The following is a 24840-nucleotide window of genomic DNA, read 5'->3' on the forward strand; positions in this document are numbered from 1 at the left end:
TGTTTGTGAGGATATGGATAAAGAGAAATACTCCTCCATTGCTGGTGGAATTTCAAGTTTGTATAGTTACTCTGGAAATCTTTCTGGGGCTTCCTCAGAAAATTGAACATGGTACTACCAGAGGACCCACCTATACCACTCCTGGGCATATACCCAGAAAATGCTCCAAAATGGAATAAGGACACGTGCTCCACTTTGTTCATGGCAGCCTTACTTATAATTGCCTGAATCTGGAAAGAACCCAGATATCCCTCAAAAGAGGAATGGATACATAAAATGTACATTTACATAATTGCATACTACTTAACTATTAAAAACAATGACTTCATGAATTTCACAGGCAATTGATGGCTCTAGAAATTATCATCGTGAGTGAGGTAACTCAGTCACCAAAGAGCACATATAGTATATACTCACAGATAAATGGATTTTAGTCAAAGTGCATGGAATACTCATGATACAAGTCACAGAACACACAAAGCTCAAGAGGAAGGAAGAAAAAAGAGTGGATACTTCAGTCCTACTTAGAAGGGGAAACAAAATAATCAATGGAAATAGAGGGTCTGAGGTACTTGGAAGGATGAGAAGAGGGGGAGGTGAAAAGATGGGCAGATTCAGGTATTGGAAGAGATTGAGATGTATAGAGTGTCCAGAAGTTGAACAGAGTTGTGTATCAATGGTGGATGGGGAACTGGGGGTAGCAATCAGAAAGTCTCAGATGCCAGGAAAGAAAGAGACTCCCAGGACCCTATAGGGATGACATTAGCTGAAATAGCCCACAAAGGGGAGGGAGAACCTACATTGATGGTATCAAGAGGTCAGGCATGGTCCTCCCTGTTGAGGGATGGGGCCACCCAATATCTCCAAAATTTTAACCCAGAATTGCTCCTGTGTAAAAGAAATACTGTGACAAAGAATAGAGCAGAGAATGAAGGAAAGGCCATCCAGAAACTGCCCCACCTGGGTATCCCTTCCACATGCAGACACCAAACCCAGACACTATTGCAGAAGCCAGGAAGTCCTTGCTGACAGGAACCTTATATAGCTGTCTCCTGAAAGGCTCTGTTAGATCCTGACCAATACAGATGGGAATGCTCACAACCAACCATCAGACTGAGCCCAAGGATCCCAATGTAGGATCATGGGAAAGACTGATGTAGCCACCAGCATTACTGGGTTCCTAAAAGGAAAGCTGGGGATGGATGGGAAAGATGGTGAGAGAAATAATGAGCCAAAACAACGTTCTCTGATAAAGGGTCAAAATTTTAATGTCTGTCCCTGAATATATGTCTGAAAACCCAAGGACCCATCTCTTTGTTTTGGGTTGGTTTTGTTGCTTGTTTCAGCTGGATTGACTTGCAAAGTCAGCTCTTCAGCAGCTCAGTGTGCAGGCAGTTCTCAGTTCTCTGGTAGGAAGATGTAAATGTAGCAAGACCAGATCCTGGCTCTAGTGTCTGAGGAGGTTTGTCTAGCCAACTCAAGGCTGGGGAAGGGCACAGAATGAATGAGCTGAAGGGTACTTATCTAGCATCAGTGGGAGAGCAAGCCCTTGGTTGCTTGAAAGTTTGATGACCCAGGGTCGAGGAATGCTAGGTCAGTCAGGCAAGAGTGGGTAGGTGAGTAGGGGAGCACCCTCATAGAAGCAGGGTAATGGGGGATGTGATAGGGGGCTTGCAGTGGGGAATCCGGGAAAAGTGGTAACATTTGAAATGTAAATAAATAAAAAATCCAATTTTTATAAAAGAAAGGGTTCATTTGGTCTTCCACAGGGTTAGATTATATGAAAGCAGAAAGAAGGCAGCAGGTGGAAGACTTGGTAGCTGGAGCAGAAGCTTAGGGCTCACATGTCAAATTGTATGTAAGATGTTTGTATGTGTATATATATATATACACACACACACATATATATGTCTGTAAATGTATTTGTGTGTGTGTGTATGCATGTATGTATGTATGTTTGTATATATGTGTTCTATGTGTGTGCTTAACTGGAATTATAAATGTCTGAGAATCAACACATGAATGCTTGGAGTGAATTAAACCTGAGTAATTTATGAGCAGCAAGTGATTTCTAACTACTGAGTTGAGTCTCCAGTCCCAATCCTTTCTTTTTAAAATATTTGTCTTTTTTCCTTTTCTACATTCCTTCTCTCCTTTCCACATTTCTGTCTGTCTTTCTTTCTGCCTGTCCGCCTGCCTGTCTGTCTTGCTGTTGTTGAATTTATTACAGGAGGTTGACTCCCAAATCTGTATGATACTTTCAACTGTCACTAGGTGATGATGCAGGTGAAATCAACGTTTGTGGGAACAGTCAGGGTTTCTGCAGGCAAGGTTCAAAGAAACAGGGTTGCCCTCATTAGGAAGTGTTTAGGCAACAGGCCACTAGGCAGATGACATTCCTTACCAATAGACTCTGGGCACCAGATTTCACAGTCAACTGCACACACTTGGAATGGGCTAAGCAGACTGATGTTGTACACAGAGAAAGGACCCAATCTTGTTTCATCCACCTCTACTTTCTGCTGAGCTAGACCCACTGCTGTGATAGAGTAGCCTGTGCAGAAGTTGTTGCCTTATTTAAGGGATACTTGCAAACATTCCCTAATGCCCGGTCATTTCAAGATACTTTATTTTCACAATGGGTCACAACATAAGCCTTTGGCATGTTCTGCAAATGTACAAGCTACAAAAGCTTACTCTGCAGCTGAGGGGCACACATTAGTATCATTCATGAAAAGTGAGTGAAAATCCATAGAAGACAAATATTCAAATTTACCACAGGAACACAGCATGTGTGATCCCCCCATCTCCTAGTCTTACATACTACATTGGGGCGAACACTACATTCCAAACTAGCATTAATTAAGTTAAATGCCCCCCCCCCAGATGCCTTAATTCAAGCTAAACTTGCAGGCAAGAGCTACAAGAATGGCATGTACACCTTGATACTAGCAGAAACACAGGCTGCAGGGTGATGTTCCATCCCGCTCTCCTGGGCAAAAGACACGGGCAGAGTGCCAACATCCTGCTCTTCTACTTCCCGCAGGAAGCCATGACTCTGGATCTGCTTCATGAGTCGCCACATTGGCGATGATGTTTGGTCTCTGCAACCCATTTAAAGTAGAAGCAACAGCAATGGTGTATGCACCCATGTTCTCAAACACCATCCAATCACCTACATGCATTTCAGGCAGGTTACAGTGCTCAACGTTTGGATCAAGGCCATCACATATCGGCTCCCAGATGCTGGATGAGTAATACTTCTCATCTGGCTTGGGTCTCTTCTGCAGCAGGGCCTTCACAGGTGCATGATCATAAAGAATGCAGTTAAATGATCCGTACACTCCATCATTCACATAATGCATTAAGGTTTGCTCATCTTCATCGTCAGAGCAGATCTGCTCCTTCTATTTTGTTTGGGGGGGGGGGCGGGTGGGCAATGATGTTGACGGCAAGTATGAAAGCTGAGCATAGTATCTGCCCGGCTCAGCTATGATTCTCACTCCATAGTCTGATGGGAAGTACTTGTGCAGAGCTGGGTTGATCACACTGGTGATCTCTTCAAATTTAAGCTTTGTATCTTCAGATCCAGGAAAGCCACCACCAATATCAAGCAGATACATGCTGAAACCAACTTCTGTTCCCATGTCAAATACACAGTGGGCATCTGACACTGCCTGCATGAAGGTCTCAGGGTCAATACCTCCACTGCACACATCGAAGCTGACACCAATGACGTCTTATTTAGCTCTATTGCCCATTTCAGGAGGAGCCTGCTGGTTTTGAGTGTGGCACCAGACTTAACACCGAGTCAACAAACTGCTTTGGAATAATCTGTGACAATTCACAAAAACAACTTTGTCTTTCAATGTGCTCTGATGAATTTCATCAACTCAATTTCACTGTCAAAAGTCATCATCTGGACTCCATTACTGGCAGCATACTTGATTTGAGACACTTGTTTACAAAGATGTCCATAGGTAATCCTCTCTGGAGGCACTCAAAGCCACTGCACCAACTGTATTTCAGGCTTGCTTACACAGTCAAATCCTGTCCCAATAGCAGCTAGGGTACTCACTATGGCTCTGTTTTCCTTACACTTGACTGCATAAAAGGGAATAACATGGGGAAGAGCTTTTAGCAACCTCAGATGCTTTTATAGAAAGAAGAAACTTCATTTATTTTTTGGGTTCAGAATGTCCTTAGCACTAAAGCCATCATCTAGGATACAGCAGTCAAACTCTTCCTTAGTAAAACTGCTCATTGTTCTCCATGTGCCTACAGAAAACCTAGAGATGGAATTAAATTATTGCCACCTCCTTACATATCACATATCCAGGAACTGTGAATGCTGAATCCTTGAAATGTTGGAAACACTCACAGCACAGGGACAAGGCCTGCTGGAGCCATGGAGACACTGAATCTTGAAGAGTACTTAGCTGTCTGTTCCTTCATCATGTCTACTGACCCGAGGTGGCGCCAAGTTGCTGGCTGAGGGAGGACTGTAGTGGTGTCTGCACGAACTGACTTCCACAATTCTCTTACTGCCCCTCTGGTATCTCTTCTCCATCTTCCTCTTTCTTTCCTGACCCTCCTCTTTCACTTTCACTTCTTTTTTCCTTTCTTCTTTTCCACTTGCCTTTTCCTTCTTCTTTTGCTGCTGCTCTTGTAAAGGATTTATTGTTTCCTCATGATTGAACCAAAGCTAGTTGTACTATTATTTGTGTAAAACTCATCTGCTGGTTTTTTATTGATTATTTAGTTAATTAATTAATTTTGTTTACACTCCATATTTTATTCAACTCGTCCATCCTCCTACTGCTCTACATACCATACCTCCTTCCCACACCCCTGTCTCCACATGGATGCTGCCACCTCCCATGCCACCTGACTTCTAATCTCCCGAGGTCGTCTAGTCTCTTGAGGATTAGGTGCATCATTTCTGAATGAACACAGATCCAGCAGTCTTCTGCTTTATGTGTGTTGGTGGCCTCATATCAACTGGTATATGCTGCCTGTTTGGTGATTTAATGTTTGAGAGATCTCAGGGGTCCAGATTAATTGAGACTGTTGGACCTCCTCAGCATCTTTCAGTCTTTCCCTGATTCAACATCAGGGGTCATTGTTTCTTTCCATTGGTTGGGTGCAAATATTAGCATCTAACTCAGCTGCTTATTAGGTCTTCTGGAATGCAGTCATGCTAGGTCCCTTTCTGTGAGTGCTACATAGCCTCAGTGATAGTGACAGGCTTTGGGACCTCTCCTTGAGCTGCATTCCACTCTGGGCCTGTTGCTGGACCTTTTTTTCTTCAGACTTCCCTCCATGTCTATCCCTGTAATTCTTTCAGACAGGAACAAATATTGGTCAGAGTTGTGAGTGTGAAATGGCACCCTCTTCCCTCATTTGATGCCCTGTCTTCCTGCTGGAGGTGGGTTCTATAAGTTCCCTCTTCCTACTGTCATGCACTTCATCCCTTTGAGTCCTGAGAGCCTCTCACCTCCCAGGTCTCTGGTGCATTCTGGAGGGTCCTCCCAACCTGCTATCTCCCGAGGTTGCCTACTTCTATTCTTTATGCTGGCCCTCAGTGCTTCAGCCCTTTTCCCTCACCCAATATCTGATTTTGATGGAATCCTGTCATGAGAACATCTATACACTTGTGGTTTCAGAGCTTTAAATTTGTTCTTAAGCTTTTATTTTGCTTCCTTCCCAGTGATTACTTCCTGTCTTCAGTAGTACTTTTGACGGTTTATTTAACCTGGTTACTCTCAAACAGCTGGGTAATTTACTTCCTTATTTGATGACTACTTTGCATAGATCCCTAGAGGCCAGCCCAGCTGCCCATGATTTATAAACCAGGTCTTTGCAGTGAGATCTGAAATACATCAGACCAGAATGGGCATCAAGATGGAGTCTCATACTCAGGTTTTTGTATTCGTGTTGCTCTGGTTGTCTGGTAAGACATTTGAAAGTATTATAACATCTTAAAAGTAATTTATTTAAATAGCTACTTCCTATAGGAAGCCAATATTAGGCAGACGATGCCATTAGATAAGACATTTTTTATTCTAACATTTGTATCATGAAGTCTTTGTATATGTAAATGTATACTCATTATCTATTTCTGTTTGCAGGTGTTGATGGAGACATTGTTATGACCCAGTCTCAAAAATTCATGTCCACATCAGTAGGAGAGAGGGTCAGCATCCCTTGCAAGGCCAGTCAGAATGTGGGTACTGCTGTAGCCTGGTATCAACAGAAAGCAGGGCAGTCTCTTGAACTGCTGATCTATGGGGCATCCAACCGGTACACTGGAGTCCCTGATCGCTTCACAGGCAGTGGATCTGGGACAGATTTCACTCTCACCATCAGCAATGTGCAGTCTGAAGACCTGGCAGATTATTTCTGTGAGCAACGTTACAGCTATCCTCTCACAGTGTTTCAGCCTCCTACATAAACCTCCTCTGAGATTCTAACCTGCTGCCTGCACTACACATCCCTAGACCTACACACTTCCCCTCTGCCTGCAGCTGCTATGCCTGTCTGTTGCAAAGTTTGGTAGAAATTTAATGAACAGATCCTTTGACTTGGAAGGTCTTTTTGCCAAAAAAAAGAAGTAAAGACATTTATATATTTATTTTTTTAATTCTCATGCTCAGATTCTGTGTATTGAACATAACAAATTTATTATCCTATGTTCTTCTACCTATTTCTATGTGACATACATATGTGCCCTCTGACATGCACACACACACACACACACACACACACACACACGCACATGCACAGGCACTTGCACATGTACACACACACACACACAGGATTTTATGAATCTATAAAAATCTAGGATACAAAAATCAGAGAAAACATGATGTTTGACTTAACAATATATCTGATCTAGGCTTACTATTCTTAGCCCACATCTGCCTGTGCTGTCTTCTCATATACTTCCCAATGTGGAGACTGTGATACCTCATTCTACACTACACTCCACTAATGGTAAATACGATTTTGTATCATGGGAATTGTTTGTTTTTCTTTTTCTTTTCTTTTTTTTTTTTTTTTTGAGACAGGGTTTTTCTGTATATTCCTGACTGTTGTGGAACCACTTTGTAAACCAGGCTGGCCTTGAACTCAGAAATCTGCCTGCCTTTGCAGCCCGAGTGCTGGGATTAAAGGCATGTGCCAGCACACCTGACTTCTTTTCTGTCTTATAATAATTAACAGTGTTTGATATTTGTTGAGGGAAATATTTTGTACATCAATAAAACAATATGTTAGCTAATCTCAAACATTCATTAATTAAAAATTAGTTGAAAATTTATTTCGTTCCTGTTATTTATTTTTGAGTGAAGGTATTATGGCCTGTTAAACTTGGGAGTGGATTTTGATCTCACAAAATTCCATCTACCGCTTCGTAAGCACTGTGATCGATGGTGTGGGCCATCACACTAAGTCTTGAGCACCATTTTGACTCACAGAGATAGAACAGGGTTACAAATCATTGTTTAGGACTTCAAATATCTTTCCTTAATTTGCATGTGAATAGGTTCTCCCTTGCTTCCTTTCAGTGCCCAAGTCTATGGCATGAGCATAGATGTGTCAGGGGTATCTGAGGAAAATCACTGGTTTGCAAGGTTTGTGCTAAGTATGCTGTTTCTTCACTGTGAAAAGGCACTTTGACAAAGAGAGGATCATTTATTTTAGCTCACAGTTTCAGTCCATGTTAGTTTGGATTCACTGCTGTATGTTAAATGTGAGGTGGAATATCATAAAGGAAGTGGATGATAGGAGAGTGATGTTCACCTCATCATAGCAGGAAAATCAGAGAGGGAGGAGGGGCCAAGGACAAGCCATATTTTCTCTCTCTCTCTCTCTCTCTCTCTCTCTCTCTCTCTCTCTCTCCCTCTCTCCCTCTCTCCCTCTCTCACATTGTTCATAACAATTTAATGTTCTATGTGAGAGATAATAAGGGCTTGAGGCGGGGCAAGGATTAAGAGATTGAAGGGAGCATTGGATTATACAGTTCAGAAGAACTAGTAAAATGTAAATGTATCTATGAGATAACCAGGAGGGAAAAAAGCAAGAAGGGATCCCTCTAGCTTTCTAGTTTGGACAGTGCCATATTTTGCTTTCCATCACTGTGATGGAAAATCATGACCAAAAGCAAATTGGGGAGGAAAAGGTTTATTTAGCTCACAAGTCTTGATCAAAATCGATTATTCTGGGAAGTCAGGGCAGGAACTTCAGCAAGAGCAGAGGCAGGAGCTATGAAGATAAGATATTGGCTTGCTCTCCATGGCTTGTTCAGCATGCTTACTTCTATCCCTCAAGACTACCATGATGTAATGTCCCCACCCATGGTTTCCTGGACTCTCCCACAACAATCATTAATTTTAAAATACCCCTACAGACTTGTGTACATATAATCTTATAACAGCTAGACCTCAGTTAAGGTTCTTTCTCCCCATCTTTGTTAAGCTGACAAAAAAGTGCTAAACATTATAGTGCATAGAGTAACTGTGCTCCTAAATATAACATAGAATTCCAGTGTAAAGTAAGCAGGCATGGCTCACACTCACTGAACTCATCTCCAATGTAGTAACAACCAGCAATGAGAACCTTGGAGAATTTTCTGTTGACCTTTGTTGAGCTTCTGCTCTACTAGTAATAATTCCTGATTTTCTTGTGGTAAAGTATAATTTTTCCTCCTGTCTACATCAAAGTTCTCTCTATAGAGAAAGTAACATGAAAGACAGTTCCTATTACTCTGGGGAATACAGCAGCTAAGCAATGATTTTCTAATTCCTGAGTTATGGCTTTAAAATATGATATTAGAATGCAACATCATGAAGAAGAAAACCCACAGGGAAAGGTCTGTCCCAAAGAGACAGGCTGAGAGAACTTGGAAATTGATTGTGAGCTGGAGAAGGAGATGCCTCAGTGTCCAAAGGAGACTAGAGGAAGATGGGTGGGGGAGGGAGAGAAAGGGAGTAGAGAGAAAGAGAATGACTATGAACCAATCCATCCTGCTTTTTTTCTGCTTTTTAAGATTTGATCCAATGCCTTTTAAGTCTTTTCCTTGCAAACATGGAAGATCACAGAGGGGACTAGGCAAATGAGATGATTCCATATAGCAGTCTGTGTTGGTGCCAGTAAGTTGTTTTTTACTGTCTCCACAGACTCCCCAGCTGTTTATTTCAGAGGAGTCCCAGAGTCCAGGGCAGGTTGGGAAAGCAGGCCCATGGGGAATTATTGTCCAAAACTCAATCACTGTGGAATGGCCCTTCATTGTTTGAAGATAGTGATAAAGTGCAAAGTCCTCAGTTGAAGGTATTCAATAGTGAGGGTGAATTCTGTTGCAAATTCACTGTTAAAGAAACTAGTGGGGACTCAATCAGTCCTGACTGAAGTATGGTAAATAAGGGCTTTGAAGGTCTGCCCTTGTCTCTGGTGGTATAGAATAGGTAGTGATTTCCATCTGTGTAGAACAGCCTCTGACTGGCCCTGCAGGTATTGGAGACTCTCTCTCCTGGAGAAACCCAAAGTGTCTCTGCTTGCTGGGTGAGCATGATCTGCCCATTGGAAGCTGTAAACAGAGACACAGAGGGGATCAGAGAGGCTGTGAGATGTGGAACAGAGGTTCCCAGTATTAGGAGGCAAGGACATGCCAGATCTGTGCTGCAGATGGATTTTACTCCTTAGCACTCTCCAAAGCATCTTCAAGGAAAAAGTTCTCCTCTTCTATTATCTTACCTGTCAAACATAGGAGGAGAAGGAAGAGGTAGAGTGAGGCTGTCACCATCTTGCTCCCTCTCAATATTCTGAGGATGTTCTGACTCAGCAAAAAGCTTTATTTGTAATTCAGGATCACAGGAATTAGTCAGTGAGAGATATTAAAGGAAACCCAGATGAGGATGAAGGCTAAGTAAGCAGTAAAGGGGGTTGTGGTAACACCTGCTGCTGACCCTACCACACTCTACCAACTACTGCCTGCCTTTATCCTTGAGGATTTCCTCTGATAGTGTCTCAAATGCTATGTTTATCATGTGACAGCCATGGCCACCTCCAGGGTAAACAGCAGTCAATTGCCAAGGGAGACTGCTTCATGAATTAATACTTCTGCAGTGTGGGGCTATCAGTTGCCTCTCAGCTGCAACAGTGACTGTAGTATAATGCCTAAGGCTGCTTTGTGTGAAGTCTCAGAAAAGGCTCAGATGCTTCTGTGACTGTGCACCACTGACCCTGCTATACTGGGATTCTTTTTCATCCTTTACCTGGGGATGTTGCTAAGCTGTGACCCAGGAAGACTAATGTAACAACCCAGGAAGCTGGCTAATCTTTCTCAGTTTATCCCTGGGATGAGTTTAGCCCTTGATCCATAAACTTTTTTTCATTAAATTAGAAGAAATAGTGCAATGGAATCAGACAAAGTTATCAGCATTTCCCCAGTGGGACACATTTTCACTTGAGCAGTTATTTCCTTTTAGGTGAATTTATCAAATCCCATAGTTTTTCTTTTTTTTTAAGCTTAAGTCATTTTATTACTAACATCAGAAACACTCAGAAATTGAACCACAAACTTCTCTGAACATGAATGAAATGCTGTCAATCTCAGATTCCTTCATCTACTCATCTTTTTAAATTTTTTTATTGAGTAGTTTCCTCATTTACATTTCCAATACTATTCCAAAAGTCCCTCATACCCTCCCCCCCCACTCCCCTACCCACCCACTCCCACTTCTTGGCACTGGTGTTCCCCTGTACTGAGGCATATAAAGTTTGCCTGACAAATGGGCCTCACTTTCCACTGATGGCCGGCTAGGCCATCTTCTGATATATATGCAGCTAGAGACATGAGCTCCAGGGGGTACTGGTTAATTCATATTGTTGTTCCACCTATAGGGTTGCAGATCTCTTTAACTCCTTGGATACTTTCTCTAGCTCCTCCTTTGGGAGCCCTGTGATCCATCCAACAGCTGACTGTGATCATCCACTTTTATGTTTCCTAGACCCCAGCACAGTCTCACAAGAGACAGCTATATCAGGATCCTTTCAGCAAAATCTTGCTAGTGTATGCAATGGTGTTTGCATTTGGCGGCTGATTATGGGATGGATCCCCAAATATGGTAGTCTCTAGATGGTCCATCCTTTTTTGTCAGCTTCAAACTTTGTCTCTGTAACTCCTTCCATGGGTGTTTTGTTCCCAATTCTAAGAAGGAGTAAAGTGTCCACACTTTGGTCTTCGTTCTTCTTGAGTTTCACGTGCTTTGTATCTTGTATCTTGGGTATTCTAAGTTTCTGGGCTAATATGCACTTATCAGTGAATACAAATCATGTGAATTCTTTTGTGATTGGGTTACCTCACTCAGGATGATGCCCTCCAGGTACAACAATTTGCCTAGGAATTTCATAAATTCATTCTTTTTAATAGCTGAGTAGTACTCCGTTGTGTAAATGTACCACATTTTCTGTATCCTTTCCTCTGTTCAGGGGCATCTGGGTTTTTGCCAGCTTCTGGGTATTTAAATAAGGCTTCTATGAATATAGTGGAGCATGTGTCTTTCTTACCAGTTGGAACATCTTCTGGATATATGCCCAGGAGAGGTATTGTGGGATCCTCTTGTAGTACTATGTCCAATTTTCTGAGGAAACTCCTGACTGATTTCCAGAGTGGTTGCACAAGCTTGGAATCCCACCAGTAATGGAGGAGTATTCCTCTTTCTCCACATCCTCGCCAGCATCTGCTGTCACCTGAATTTTTGATCTTAGCCATTCTGACTGGTGTGAGATAGAATCTAGGAGCTGTTTTGATTTGCATGTCCCTGATGATTAAGGATGCTAAACATTTTTTCACATTCTTCTCAACCATTTGGTATTCCTTTCGTGAGAATTCTTCGTTTAGCTCTGACCCCCATTTTTAATGGGGGTATCTGATTTTCAGGAGTCCACCTTCTTGTGTTCTTTATATATATTAGATATTAGTCCCCTCTCTGATTTAGGATAGGTAAAGTTCCTTTCCCAGTCTTTTGGTGGCCTTTTTGTCTTATTGATGGTATCCTTTGCATTACAGAAGCTTTGCAATTTTATGAGGTCACATTTGTAAATTCTTGATCTTACAGCACAAGCTCTTGCTGTTCTATTCAAGAATTTTTCCCCTGTGCCCATATCTTCGGGGCTTTTCCCCACTTTCTCCTCTATAAGTTTCACTGTCACTGGTTTTATGTGGAGTTCCTTGATCCACTTAGATTTGACCATAGTACAAGGAGATAGGAATGGATCAATTCACACTCTTCTACATGATAACAACCAGTTGTGCAGAACCATTTGTTGAAAATGCTGTCTTTTTTCCACTGGATGGTTTTAGCTCCCTTGTCAAAGATCAAGTGACCATGGGTGTGTGGGTTTATTTCTGGGTCTTCAATTCTAATCCATTGGTCTACTTGTTTGTCGCTATACCAGTACCATGCAGTTTTTATCACAATTGCTCTGTAGTACAGCTTTAGTTCAGGCATGGTAATTCCACCAGAGGTTCTTTTATCCTTGAGAAGAGTTTTTGCTATCCTAGGTTTTTTGTTATTCCAGATGAATTTGCAGATGGCTCTTTCTAATTCGTTGAAGCAATGAGTTGGAATTTTGATGGGGATTGTATTGAATGTGTTGATTGCTTTTGGCAAAATAGCCATTTTTACTATGTTGATCGTGCCAATCCATGAGCATGGGAGATCATTCCATCTTCTGAGATCTTCTTTAATTTCTTTCTTCAGAGACTTGAAGTTCTTGTCATACAGATCTTTCACTTCCTTAGTTGGAGTCACACCAAGGCATTTTATATTACTTGTGAATATTGAGAAGGGTGTTGTACCCCTAATTTCTTTCTCAGCTTGTTTATTCTTTGTGTAGAGAAAGGCCATTGACTTGTTTGAGTTAATTTTATATCCAGCAACTTCATCGACACTGTTTATCAGGTTTAGGAGTTCTCTGGTGGAATTTTTAGGGTCACTTATATATACTATAATATCATCTGCAAAAACTGATATTTTGACTTTTTCCTTTCCAATTTGTATCCCCTTGATCTCATTTTGTTGTTGAATTGCTCTGGCTAGGACTTCAAGTACAATGTTGAAAATGTAGGAAGAAAGTGGACAGCCTTGTCTAGTCCCTGATTTTAGTGGGATTGCTTCCAGCTTCTCACCATTTACTTTGATGTTGGCTACTGGTTTACTGTAGATTGATTTTATCATGTTAATTATGGGCATGAATTCCTGATCTTTCCAAGACTTTTATCATTAATGGATGTTGGATTTTTTTCAAGTGCTTTCTCTGTGTCTAAGGAGATGATCATGTGGTTTTTGTCTTTGAGTTTGTTTATATAATGGATTAAGTTGATATATTTCCGTATATTAAACCATCCCTGCATCCTTGGAATAAAACCTCCTTGGTCAGGATGGATGACTGTTTTAATGTGTTCTTGGATTCGGTTAGAGAGAATTTTATTGAGGATTTTTGCATCGAGATTCATAAGGGAAATTGGTCTGAAGTTCTCTATCATTGTTGGATCTTTCTGTGGTTTAGGTATCAGAGTAATTGTGGCTTCAAAGAATGAATTGGGTAAAGTACCTTTTATTTCTATTTTGTTGAATATTTTGTGCAGAACTAGAATTAGATCTTCTTTGAAGGTCTGATAGAACTCTTCACTAAACCCATCAGGTCCTGGGCTTTTTTTGGTTGAGACTATTAATGAATGCTTCTAGTTCTGTAGGGGATATGGGACTGTTTAGATCATTAACTCAATCCTGATTTAACTTTGGTACCTGGTAACTGTCTAGAAATTTGTCCATTTCATCCATGTTTTCCAGTTTTGTTGAGTATAGCCTTTTGTAGAAGGATCTCATGGTGTTTTGGATTTCTTCAGGATCTGTTGTTATTTTCCTCTTTCATTTCTGATTTTGTTAATTAGGATGCTGTCCCTGTGCCCTCTAGTGAGTCTGGCTAAGGGTTTATCTATCTTGTTGATTTTCTCAAAGAACCAGCTCCTCCTTTGGTTGTTTCTTTGAATAGTTCTTCTTTCCACTTGGTTGATTTTGCCCCTGAGTTTGATTATTTCCTGCCCTCTTCTCCTCTTCCGTGAATTTTCTTCCTTTTGTTCTAGAGCTTTTAGGTGCTTTCTCAAGCTGCTATGTGTGCTCTCTCTAGTTTCTTTTTTGAGGCACTCAGAGCTATTAGTTTCCCTCTTAGAAATGCTTTCATTGTGTCCCATAAGTTTTGGTATGTTGTGTCTTCATTTTCAGTAATCTCTGAAAATTCTTTAATTTCTTTCTTTATTTCATCCTTGACCAAGTTATCATTGAGAAGAGTCTTGTTCAGTCCCCACATGAATGTTTGCTTTCTATTATTTATGTTGTGATTGAAGATCAGCCTTTGTCCATGGTGGTCTGATAGGATGCATGGGACAATTTCAGTATTTTTGTATCTGTTGAGGCCTGTTTTGTGACCAATTATATGGTCAATTTTGGAGGAGGTACCATGAGGTGCTAAGAAGAAGGTATATCCTTTGGTTTTAGAATAAAATGTTCTGTAGATATCTGTTAATTCAATTTGTTTCATAACTTCTGTTAGTTTCACTGTGCCCCTGTTTAGTTTCTGTTTCCACTATCTGTCAATTGATGAAAGTGGTGTGTTGAAGTCTCCCACTATTAATGTGTGAGGTACAATGTGTGCTTTGAGCTTTACTAAATTGTCTTTAATGAATGTGGTTGCCCTTGCATTTGGAGCATAGATACTCAGAATTGAGACTTCCTCTTGGAGGATTTTAACTTTGATGAGTATGAAGTGTCCCTCCTTGTCTTTTTTGATAACTTTGGGTTGGAAGTCGATTTTATTTGATATTAGAATGGTTACTCCAGCTTGTTTCTTCAGACCATTTGCTTGCAAAATTGTTTTCCAGCCTCTCACTCTAAGGTAGTGTCTGTCATTTTCCTTGAGATGGGTTTCCTGTAAGCAGCAAAATGTTGGGCCTGTTTGTGTAGCCAGTCTATTAGTCTATGTCTTTTTATTGGGGAATTCAGTACAGTGATATTAAGAGATATTAAGGAAAAGTAATTGTTGCTTCCTATTATTTTTGTTGTTAGAGTTGGCATTCTGTTCTTGTGGCTGTCTTCTTTTTGGTTTGTTGAAGGTTTACTTTCTTGATTTTTTTTATTTTTTTTTTCCTGTTATTATCCTTTGAATGGCTGGATTCGTGAAAAGATAATGTGTCAATTTGGTTTTGTCCTGGAATACTGTGGTTTCTCCATCTATGGTAATTTAGAGTTTGGCTGGGTATAGTAGCCTGGGCTGGCATTTGTGTTCTCTTAGTGTCTGTATAACATCTGTCCAAGATTTTCTGGCTTTCATAGTCTCTGGTGAAAAGTCTGGTGTAATTCTGATAGCCCTGCCTTTATATGTTACTTGACCTTTTTCCCTTACTGATTTTAATATTCTCTCTTTATTTAGTGGATTTGTTGTTCTGATTATTATGTGTCAAGAGGAATTTCTTTTCTAGTCCAGCCTATTTGGAGTTCTGTAGGCTTTTTGTATGTTGATGGGCATCTCTTTCTTTAAGTTTGGGAAGGTTTCTTCTATTATTTTGTTGAAGATATTTGCTGGCCCTTTAAGTTGAAAATCTTCATTCTCATCTACTCTTATTATCCGTAGGTTTGGGCTTCTCATTGTGTCCTGGATTTCCTGGATGTTTTGAGTTAGGATCTTTTTCTATTTTGCATTTTCTTTGATTGTTGTGCAGATGTTCTCTATGGAATCTTCTGCACCTGAGATTCTCTCTTCCATCTCTTGTATTCTGTTGCTGATGCTCGCATCTATGGTTCCAGATTTCTTTCCTAGGGTTTCTATCTCCAGTGTTGCCTCATTTTGGGTTTTCTTTATTGTGTCTACTTCCCTTTTTAGGTCTAGTATGGTTTTGTTCATTTCCATCATCTGTTTGGATGTGTTTTCCTGTTTTTCTTTAAGGACTTCTACCTGTTTGGTTGTCTTTTCCTGTTTTTCTTTAAGGACTTCTACCTGTTTGATTGTGTTATTCTGTTTTTCTTTAATGACTTGTAACTCTTTAGTAATGTTCTCCTGTAATTCTTTAAGTGAATTATTAAAGTCCTTCTTGATGTCCTCTACCATCACCATGAGATATGCTTTTAAATCTGGGTCTAGCTTTTCGGGTTTGTTGGGGTGCCCAGGAAGGAGTGAGGTGGGAGTGCTGCATTCTGATGATGGTGAGTGGTCTGGGCTTCTGTTAGTAAGAATCTTACGTTTGCCTCTCGCCATCTGGTAATCTCTGGAGTCAGTTGTTATAGTTGTCTCTGGTTAGAGCTTGTTCCTCTTGTGATTCTGTTAGTCTCTATCACCAGACGTGGGAGACCTTTTCCAAGGTCATTGTCTCTTGGCACTCAACTCCCACCTTGCAGAGCAGGAACCAGCCAAGTGAAACATCAGCTTTAGTTTTACAAATCAGGATCAGGTATGTAGTCCTCATTGGTGCAAAACCACAACTCTCATCTCTAAAGGGGATATAAGAGATAGTTTCATCTAGAGGCACATATGAATGGTGCACTGTCCGTGTAAAAGAGATTCAAGTTTCCTCAAACATCATATTTAGTTTCATCATATTCAACCTGGCATCAGTTTTATGATTTTTTTATAGTACTTGAACAACAAAAGTCATAAATCAACACAGTTTTCAAAAAAATGGTGAAAACATCAGATAGACATATTTCTGAAAATGAGGGCGGTGTCTGAGGGTTTAGATCAGCAGAAAGTTTGCTAGAGTAACTCAAGCACATCCAAAGGAATTTTAAGTCCCATTGTTTGACTCATTCCATTTTAGTCTTTCTGAAGTCTCTGTGGATGCACTGTGTGACATTGCTTCAGGAACACTTCAGTCACTCAAAACTAACCAAGAAATAATACATCTTACATTATTCTGTTACAAAACCACTTGTGCTTTGCAAAGTAAAAGGAGATGGCCTGAAACAGATCTTAGGGTGGAAGTTACACCCACTAAATAGCCTTTAAGTCAAATCTATAAATTGACTAAAACGGTGTATACATTTGAGTATGAACTGCAAATGAATGCTGGGAATGTAAACAAATGGATGAAGTTACTTTACTGTGAGTAAAGCAGGATCTTCCTATCCTTTAGTCCTAAAGCTAATGCTGGGTTAGTCTGACAACTTTGGATTGAAGAATAATTCCTTGTGTTCTATTCAGAGTGGGGAATATCCACTACTCTACATCACCTTGTCCCTGGAAGCTAGAAATGAAGAACGCAAATTGTTGTCTCCCAAGGCATAGTACTTGGAGTAGGTTAATAGTTAGTTTGATTTTTAAAACATCATACAGAAAACTTTTAATACCAACAGTTCTTGGAGGTTAATAGTATAGAGAATCAATTGAAATTTTAAAAGATTTTGTGGTTTGAATGAATGGGAAATCCCCCATGGTTTAATGGATTTGAACACTTGGGGAGGTTAAGGAACTTTGGAAATGTAGAGCCTTGCTGGAGGAAGTAGGTCACTGTTGCTGGATTTTGAGTGTTCATTGTCTCACCACACCTTCATATCAGGCTTTGATTCCTGTGTGTAGAGGTTGAGGTGGGATCTCTCAGCTTCCTGCTCAGGTCTCCTATCATTGTGCCGTCCCTGCCATTGTGACCTTCTAGCCTCCATGGAAGTGCAAGCCAAAATGAGTTGCTTTTGATCATGGTATTTTATCATAGAATCATCAAAGTAACTATTACAGAAAACATTTTATTAAATATATACAAAGCCAAACATACAACATTAAAACAAACAAACAAACAAACAAACAAACAAACAAACAAACCATAAGTCAGGCCTGTGGAAATAGTGTCTGTTGGTGGTCAGTCTGGTGATGCTGTGTATTCATATGCTATTTAAATGCTAAATACTGGCCCCACCAAGACCTGGTTGTTCCCAACAAGCAGATCTTTGTATATAGCAAGTGATGTTATGTAAACTTTGTTTCCCAATTTAAAGCTATATGTTAAAATAAAAAGACTACAGCCAATTACTGGGGAGAATTGAAGAGGTGGAACTACAGATACCAGGCTGAGGGGTCACAGATAGGTACTATAAGTAGGAACGGAGTGAAGAAGAGTGAAGGAGAGTGAAGGAGGAAGAAGATGTAGAGAACAAAAGGTTTACATTAGATGTGATGGACCAGCAGCATGTGCCTGAGTCTATCAGGATAGACTGCTGGAGTAAAGGCAACCTGGGCAAGGTTCAAACAGCAAGTGTTTGGGGAGCACAGCTGGGAATTAATAGTCTAGTGAATAACAATTAGATTAGGGGTTCTCTTAGTTTGGGTATCACTGCTGTGAACAGACACCATGACCAAGGAAATTCTTATTAAGAAAACCTTAATTGGGTTGGCTTACAAATTCAGAGGTTCAGTCCATTATCATCAAGGTGGGAACATGGCAATGCCCAGTCATGCATAATGTGAGTTCAACATGCAGCTGAGAGTTCAACATCTTGTTCTGAAGGCAAGGAGGAGAAGACTAGCATTCTCAGGCAACTCTGATAAGAGTCTTATATCTCATGCCCAGCATGACAGGCTTTCTCTAACAAGGCCACACCTACTCCAACAAGGCCACACCTCCAAATAGTGGCCCAATCCCTAGGCCAAGCATATTCAAACCACCACAGGGGTAATTTTTAGTAATTGTGAAAGAGATGATTAAATAATCCATGGACTCTGACTTGGTTATTGGACGGAGGCTGACCAGAACATGTTAATAACTAATAGAAATTATTAACATCCATTTACATTTGGTGTACCTTATGCTGGGCATAGAACCCAAAGTAACCTGAGAGAAATTACTGGGTAGAGGCACTAACCCTCCCCCTAAAACAATACAGCTTCTAGCTCTGTCATTTTAATACAATGAGGATAAAATGCAGTGCAAAAAAAAAAAAAGTCTTCTAACAACTACATGTGGCCATTAGACAAAAAGACATGGGGACTCTGGAGGACCCCTGCTTTATTAAATTCCATTATCATCTTCATAATGTTGGTTTTAAGGTTTTTTTGTGCTTCAGCTATATTGGAATATTAATGGCCTGTTGTGGTCAGACATCTGGGTCCTTGTGAAGACATATTGCACTGGATGTTATTGATTATGTTCTAAAGCTAGTATCTAGGCATCTGGGTTTTGGGGACTAAGGATCTAGGTACTGATTTCTTGGTTTTTCTTTGCTCAGTATTTTTTTTTAAATTCTCCTTGGTTTCTGTTTCCTCTCTGGATTTTCAGAGAGCTTCTTGCCTGTTTCACTGAAGACTTTGCTGGTGTGTTCAAGGGAATGTTTGCTGATCTTGGAAATAGGGGTAGGAGGTAAAGGGGAGATATAATCTGTTGTAGTGCTAGAGTCAACCCTGAGAAATGTGTCTGGGGGAACAGAGAGAATGGAGTATATCCACAGGCAATTGTTTATTTGACCTCTATGGCCTGTTTTGAGTAGGGCTTTTCTGTCTATGTTGTGGGCTGATACAGAGCCACAAGGGTGGGAGTGGAGGAAGAAGGTGATGGTTTGTGAGATATATGGGAGGCATGGGCTGGAGGTAGGTAGGTAGGAAGGGAGGGAGGGAGGGTAACAGCTTATGTTCTATTGCAGAGCTTGGGGTGATTCTGAGACCTGGGCCTGGGGGAATAGAGAGTGGAGAATGTCTGCAGGCTGTCTACCTGGCTTCTGGCAGAATTGGTCTGTGGTTGAACAGGGAGAATTCATCTGAACTGGGGACTGGGGCATATTGATGAATGGGGAGATCAAGCTAGGGGTATTGTCTGTGGGATCCACAGCAAGTGTGGACAGTGGGGAGGTGAGGCTGCACCCAGTGTCCTGTTGCAGTTAGCAGTGACTTTGAGAATTGTGTCTGGGGGAAAGGAGAGTGGAAAAGTTCCATGGACAGCCTGCCTCGTTTTCTGGCAGGATGGCCTGTTGGATTTCTCACTTTCTTACAAGTGTTCATTCTTTCCATTTTTCTTTTCTTTTCATAAATTCTTGTTATTATTTTTTACCACATTTAGTTGTTTAAATAGCTTTGTGTATGTTGTCCTCTGTGCCATGTGAGTTGTGGGAATCAAATTCAGGTCTGACATCTGGCTTGATGGCAAGTGAATTACCTTCTGAGTTATACTGCTACCCCTTAAAATTCTGTATTGAAGTATACTCATTGCACACAAGCATCATCAAAGCAATATCTTTCAAGCATATCATATCTTTTGGCAATATCCAGTAACCTCCCATAAATTTTCATCCCTTTCTGCTGTTTCCAGTACTAGGCATTATTTACCTCTTGTTGAATGGGCTGTAAGTTCAATAGGAGAGCTGTAGGTTACTGCCAAAGTATATATGCTATTATTGCACCCTTGGGTTTATCATGCATGCTGGACATTGCTGTGGTACAAGGACATTATAAGTGTAAATGACTATTGATTACATTCTTCATTTGGAAGATTGTATGGTGCTTTCTTGAATTATGAAAGCTATTTCTCAAAGAAGGTATATATTCAGGTAATATCCAAATTGAGTCCTCTAGGTCCATGTACAAAATGCAATAGGGACTTACCTTCTTCTACCTCTGGGTGGCAACCAAAGGCAACAATAGCTTATGATAAAATGAGAACATTTTATGCCTTTTAAAAATTGTCTATGGATCTTGAGGAGATTAAAATCAGCATAAATCCAAAAAATTTATTTAAACTAATAAGTATATCATATACATCACAGAGAGAGAGAGAGAGAGAGAGAGAGAGAGAGAGAGAGAGAGAGAGAGAGAGAGAGAGAGAGAGACATATAGGTTTTATAGGTAGATACTTAATCATGTCTTTTTAGGACTTTTCCAGACACCTTTTCTGTTATTTTATTCTCTGATCTCCTATATTTCTTACTCTACACCTAGTTAAAATACCTATTTTCCACTGTGAATCACTTATATTCTCCTACCTATTGTTTCCTTTTCACAGAGATTTATTTATTAAAATGTTTGAGTGGTATATTTGCATGTAAGCCTGCATACCAGAAAAGAGCAAAGTATTATATTATAGGTGGTTGTGAGCTGCTATGTGTTTTCTGGAATTTTAACTTAGGACCTCTAGAAGAGAAGCTAGTGCTCTTAGAGTTCTTATCCACTAAGCCATATCTCCAGATATCCCATTCTTTCCTTCATAGTTGCATGTTGTGACAATAGCCAGTGGTACCAGATATTCAAATATATGTTAAGGCTCATTTTCAGTGTCTTAAGAAGCCACCTCTAGACCAACTCTCAGAGGTGAACTCAGCAGCTCTCCTGATATTGGTACTACTATTTGGGGTACCAGGTGAGAGGGCTCAGGGAAGTGTTAGGAACATCTACTGAAGCCATGGCTGTATTTCATGTCTCTTGGATCTTGATCATTAGTATTACAATATTTGTAATTTGTTATTTCCTTTTCCAGGCTCCATTTATATTGTCTAATACCTCAGAGTGATGCTTGTGACACTTGTAACATGAGTCACATATCTCACTCTGAGATGGTTTCAGTATGTATGCAACTGTAATTTTATGTCTTTATCATTGCATGTTCTACTTGGCGTCATCAAGTAGATATAACGCAGTTCTCCTACCACAGCAAGCACTGGCTACACCAATATACCATAAAAGCAGGACTCTTATTTAAAATCACATCTGATGATGATGATAGAAGACTTTTAAAAGGACAAAAATAATTCCCTTAACGAAATACGGAGGAATACAGGTAAACAGGTATAAGCTTTTATGATGAAACACAAAAATTTCTTAGAGAATTATAGGAAAATACAACAAAACAGAACAAAAAAAAAGAACTAGAAAAAATAAAGAAATCATAAGTGTAGACAAAGATAGAGTTAGAAAACCTAGGAAAGAGATCAGGAACCATAGATGGAGCACAACCAACAGAATATAAGAGATAGAAGAAAGAATCTCAGGTGCAGAGGACAGCATAGAAAATATTGAACCAACAGTCAAAGAAAATGCAAAAGCAAAAAGGTCCTAACCCAAAACATCCAGGAAATCCAGGACACAATGAGAAGACCAAACCTAAGGACAATAGGTATAGAAAAGAGTGAAGATTCTCAACTTGAAGGTCCAGTAAATATCTTCAACAAAATTATAGAAGAAAACTTCCCTAACCTAAGGGAAACGATGATCATAAACATACAAGAAGCCTACAGGACTCCAAATAGATTGGAACAGAAAAGAAATTCCTCCTATCATGTAATAGTCAAAACACTAAATGCACAAGAAAAAGAAAGAATATTAAAAGCAGTAAGGAAAAATGTCAAATAACATGTATCAGAATTACACCAGAGTTCTCAACAGAAACTACTAAAGCTAGAAGATCCTGGGCAGATCTTGTACAGACCCTAAGAGAGCACAAATGCCAGTCCAAACTACTATACCAAGCAAAACTCTCAATTACCTTAGATGGAGAAAACAAGATATTCCATGACAAAACCAAATTTATACAATATATTTTCACAAATCCAGCCCTACAAAGATAATAGATGGAAAGCAGCAACACACTGATAGAACAACATACTAAAAAGAAGCAAGAATGTAATTTTCTAATAAACCCAAAATAAGAAAGCCATACAAACATAAAAATCACATCAAAAATAACATCAAGCAACAGTCACTGTTCCTTAATAACTCTTAAAAATCAAGGGACTAAATTCCCAAATAAAAAGACACAGCCTTACAGGTTGGTTAGGTAAACAGTACCCAGCATTTTGCTGCATACAGGAAATGAAACTCAGTGACAAAGACAGACAATACCTCAGAGCAAAAAGTTGGAAAATAATTTTCATGCAAATGGTCCCCAAAACAATCTAGAGTAGCCATTCTAAAATAGAATAAAATAAACTTTCAACCAAAATTATCAAAAAACATAAGGAAGGACCATTTATAATTGTCAAAGGAGGGGAACAGTGTCCACATTTTGGTCTTCATTCTTCTTGAGTTTCATGTGTTTAGCAAATTGTATCTTATATCTTGGGTATCCTAAATTTTGGGCTAATATCCACTTATCAGTGAATACATATTGTGTGAGTTCCTTTGTGACTGTGTTACCTCACTCAAGATGATGCCCTCCAGGTCCATCCATTTGGCTAGGAATTTCATAAATTCATTCTTTTTAATAGCTGAGTAGTACTCCATTGTGTAAATGTACCATAATTTCTGTATCCATTCCTCTGTTGAGGGACATCTGGGTTCTTTCCAGCTTCTGGCTATTATAAATAGGGCTGCTATGAACATAGTGGAGCATGTGTCCTTCTTACCGGTTGGGACATCTTCTGGATATATGCCCAGGAGAGGTATTGCTGGATCCTCGGTTGTATTATGTCCAATTTTCTGAGGACCCGCCAGACTGATTTCCAGAGTGGTTGTACAAGCTTGCAATCCCACCAACAATGGAGGAGTGTTCCTCTTTCTCCACATCCTCGCCAGCATCTGCTGTCACCTGAATTTTTGATCTTAGCCATTCTGACTGGTGTGAGGTGGAATCTCAGGGTTGTTTTGATTTTCATTTCCCTGATGATTAAAGATGTTGAACATTTTTTCAGGTGCTTCTCTGCCATTCGGTATTCCTCAGGTGAGAATTCTTTGTTCAGTTCTGAGCCCCATTTTTTAATGGGGTTATTTGACTTTCTGGAGTCCACCTTCTTGAGTTCTTTATATATATTGGATATTAGTCCCTTATCTGATTTAGGATAGGTGAAGATCCTTTCCCAATCTGTTGGTGGTTTTTTAGACCAAAATGTGGACACTGTGCCCCTTCTTAGAATTGGGAACAAAACACCCATGGAAGGAGTTACAGAGACAAAGTTTGGAGCTGTGATGAAAGGATGGACCATCTAGAGACTGCCATATCCAGGGATCCATCCCATAATCAGCTTCTAAACGCGGACACCATTGCATACACTAGCAAGATTTTGCTGAAAGGACCCAAATATAGCTGTCTCTTGTGAGACTATGCAGGGGCCTAGCAAACACAGGAGTAGATGCTCACAGTCAGCTATTGGATGTATCACAGGGCTCCCAATGGAGAAGCTAGAGAAAGTACCCAAGGAGCTAAAGGGATCTGCAACCCTATAGTTGGAACAACATTATGAACTAACCAGTACCCCGGAGCTCTTGTCTCTAGCTGCATATGTATCGAAAGATGGCCTAGTCGGCCATCAATGGAAAGAGAGGCCCATTGGACTTGCAAACTTTATATGCCCCAATATAGGGGAATGCCAGGGCCAAAAGAATGGGAATGGGTGGGTAGGGAAGTGGGGGACGCTATGGGGGACTTTTGGGATAGCATTGGAAATGTAATTGAGGAAAATATGTAATAAAAATATTTAAAATTAAAAAAAATAATAGTCAAAGGAAAAATTTATCAAGATGAACTGTCAATTCTTAACATCTAATCTCCAAATGCAAGGGCACACGTTCATAAAAGAACCTTACTAAAGCTCAAATCACTCATTTCATTACACATAAATGATCATAGATTGTCACAATTAATACAGCAAAAATGGCCATCTTGCCTAAAGCAATCTATAGATTCAATACAATCCCCATCAAAATTCCAAATCATTCCTTCATAGAGTTAGAAAGAGCAATTCTCAAATTCATTTGGAATAACAAAATACCCAGGATAGCTCAAACTATTCTCAATAATAAAAGAATTTCTGGGGAATCACCATCCCTGACCTCAAGCTGAACTACAGAGCAATAGTGATAAAAACTGCACTGTATTTG

General features: G+C 40.1%; 1 pseudogene; it reads right to left on the bottom strand.

Annotated features, from left to right (window-relative positions):
• Positions 1–2920: 2920 nt before the first annotated feature.
• LOC110288148 (ornithine decarboxylase pseudogene) lies at positions 2921–4264 on the bottom strand (annotated as a pseudogene).
• Positions 4265–24840: the final 20576 nt, after the last annotated feature.

Source organism: Mus caroli, unplaced genomic scaffold, assembly GCF_978045245.1.
Source record: "Mus caroli unplaced genomic scaffold, Mus_caroli_1 scaffold_7, whole genome shotgun sequence".
Classification (NCBI taxonomy): Eukaryota; Metazoa; Chordata; class Mammalia; order Rodentia; family Muridae; genus Mus; species Mus caroli.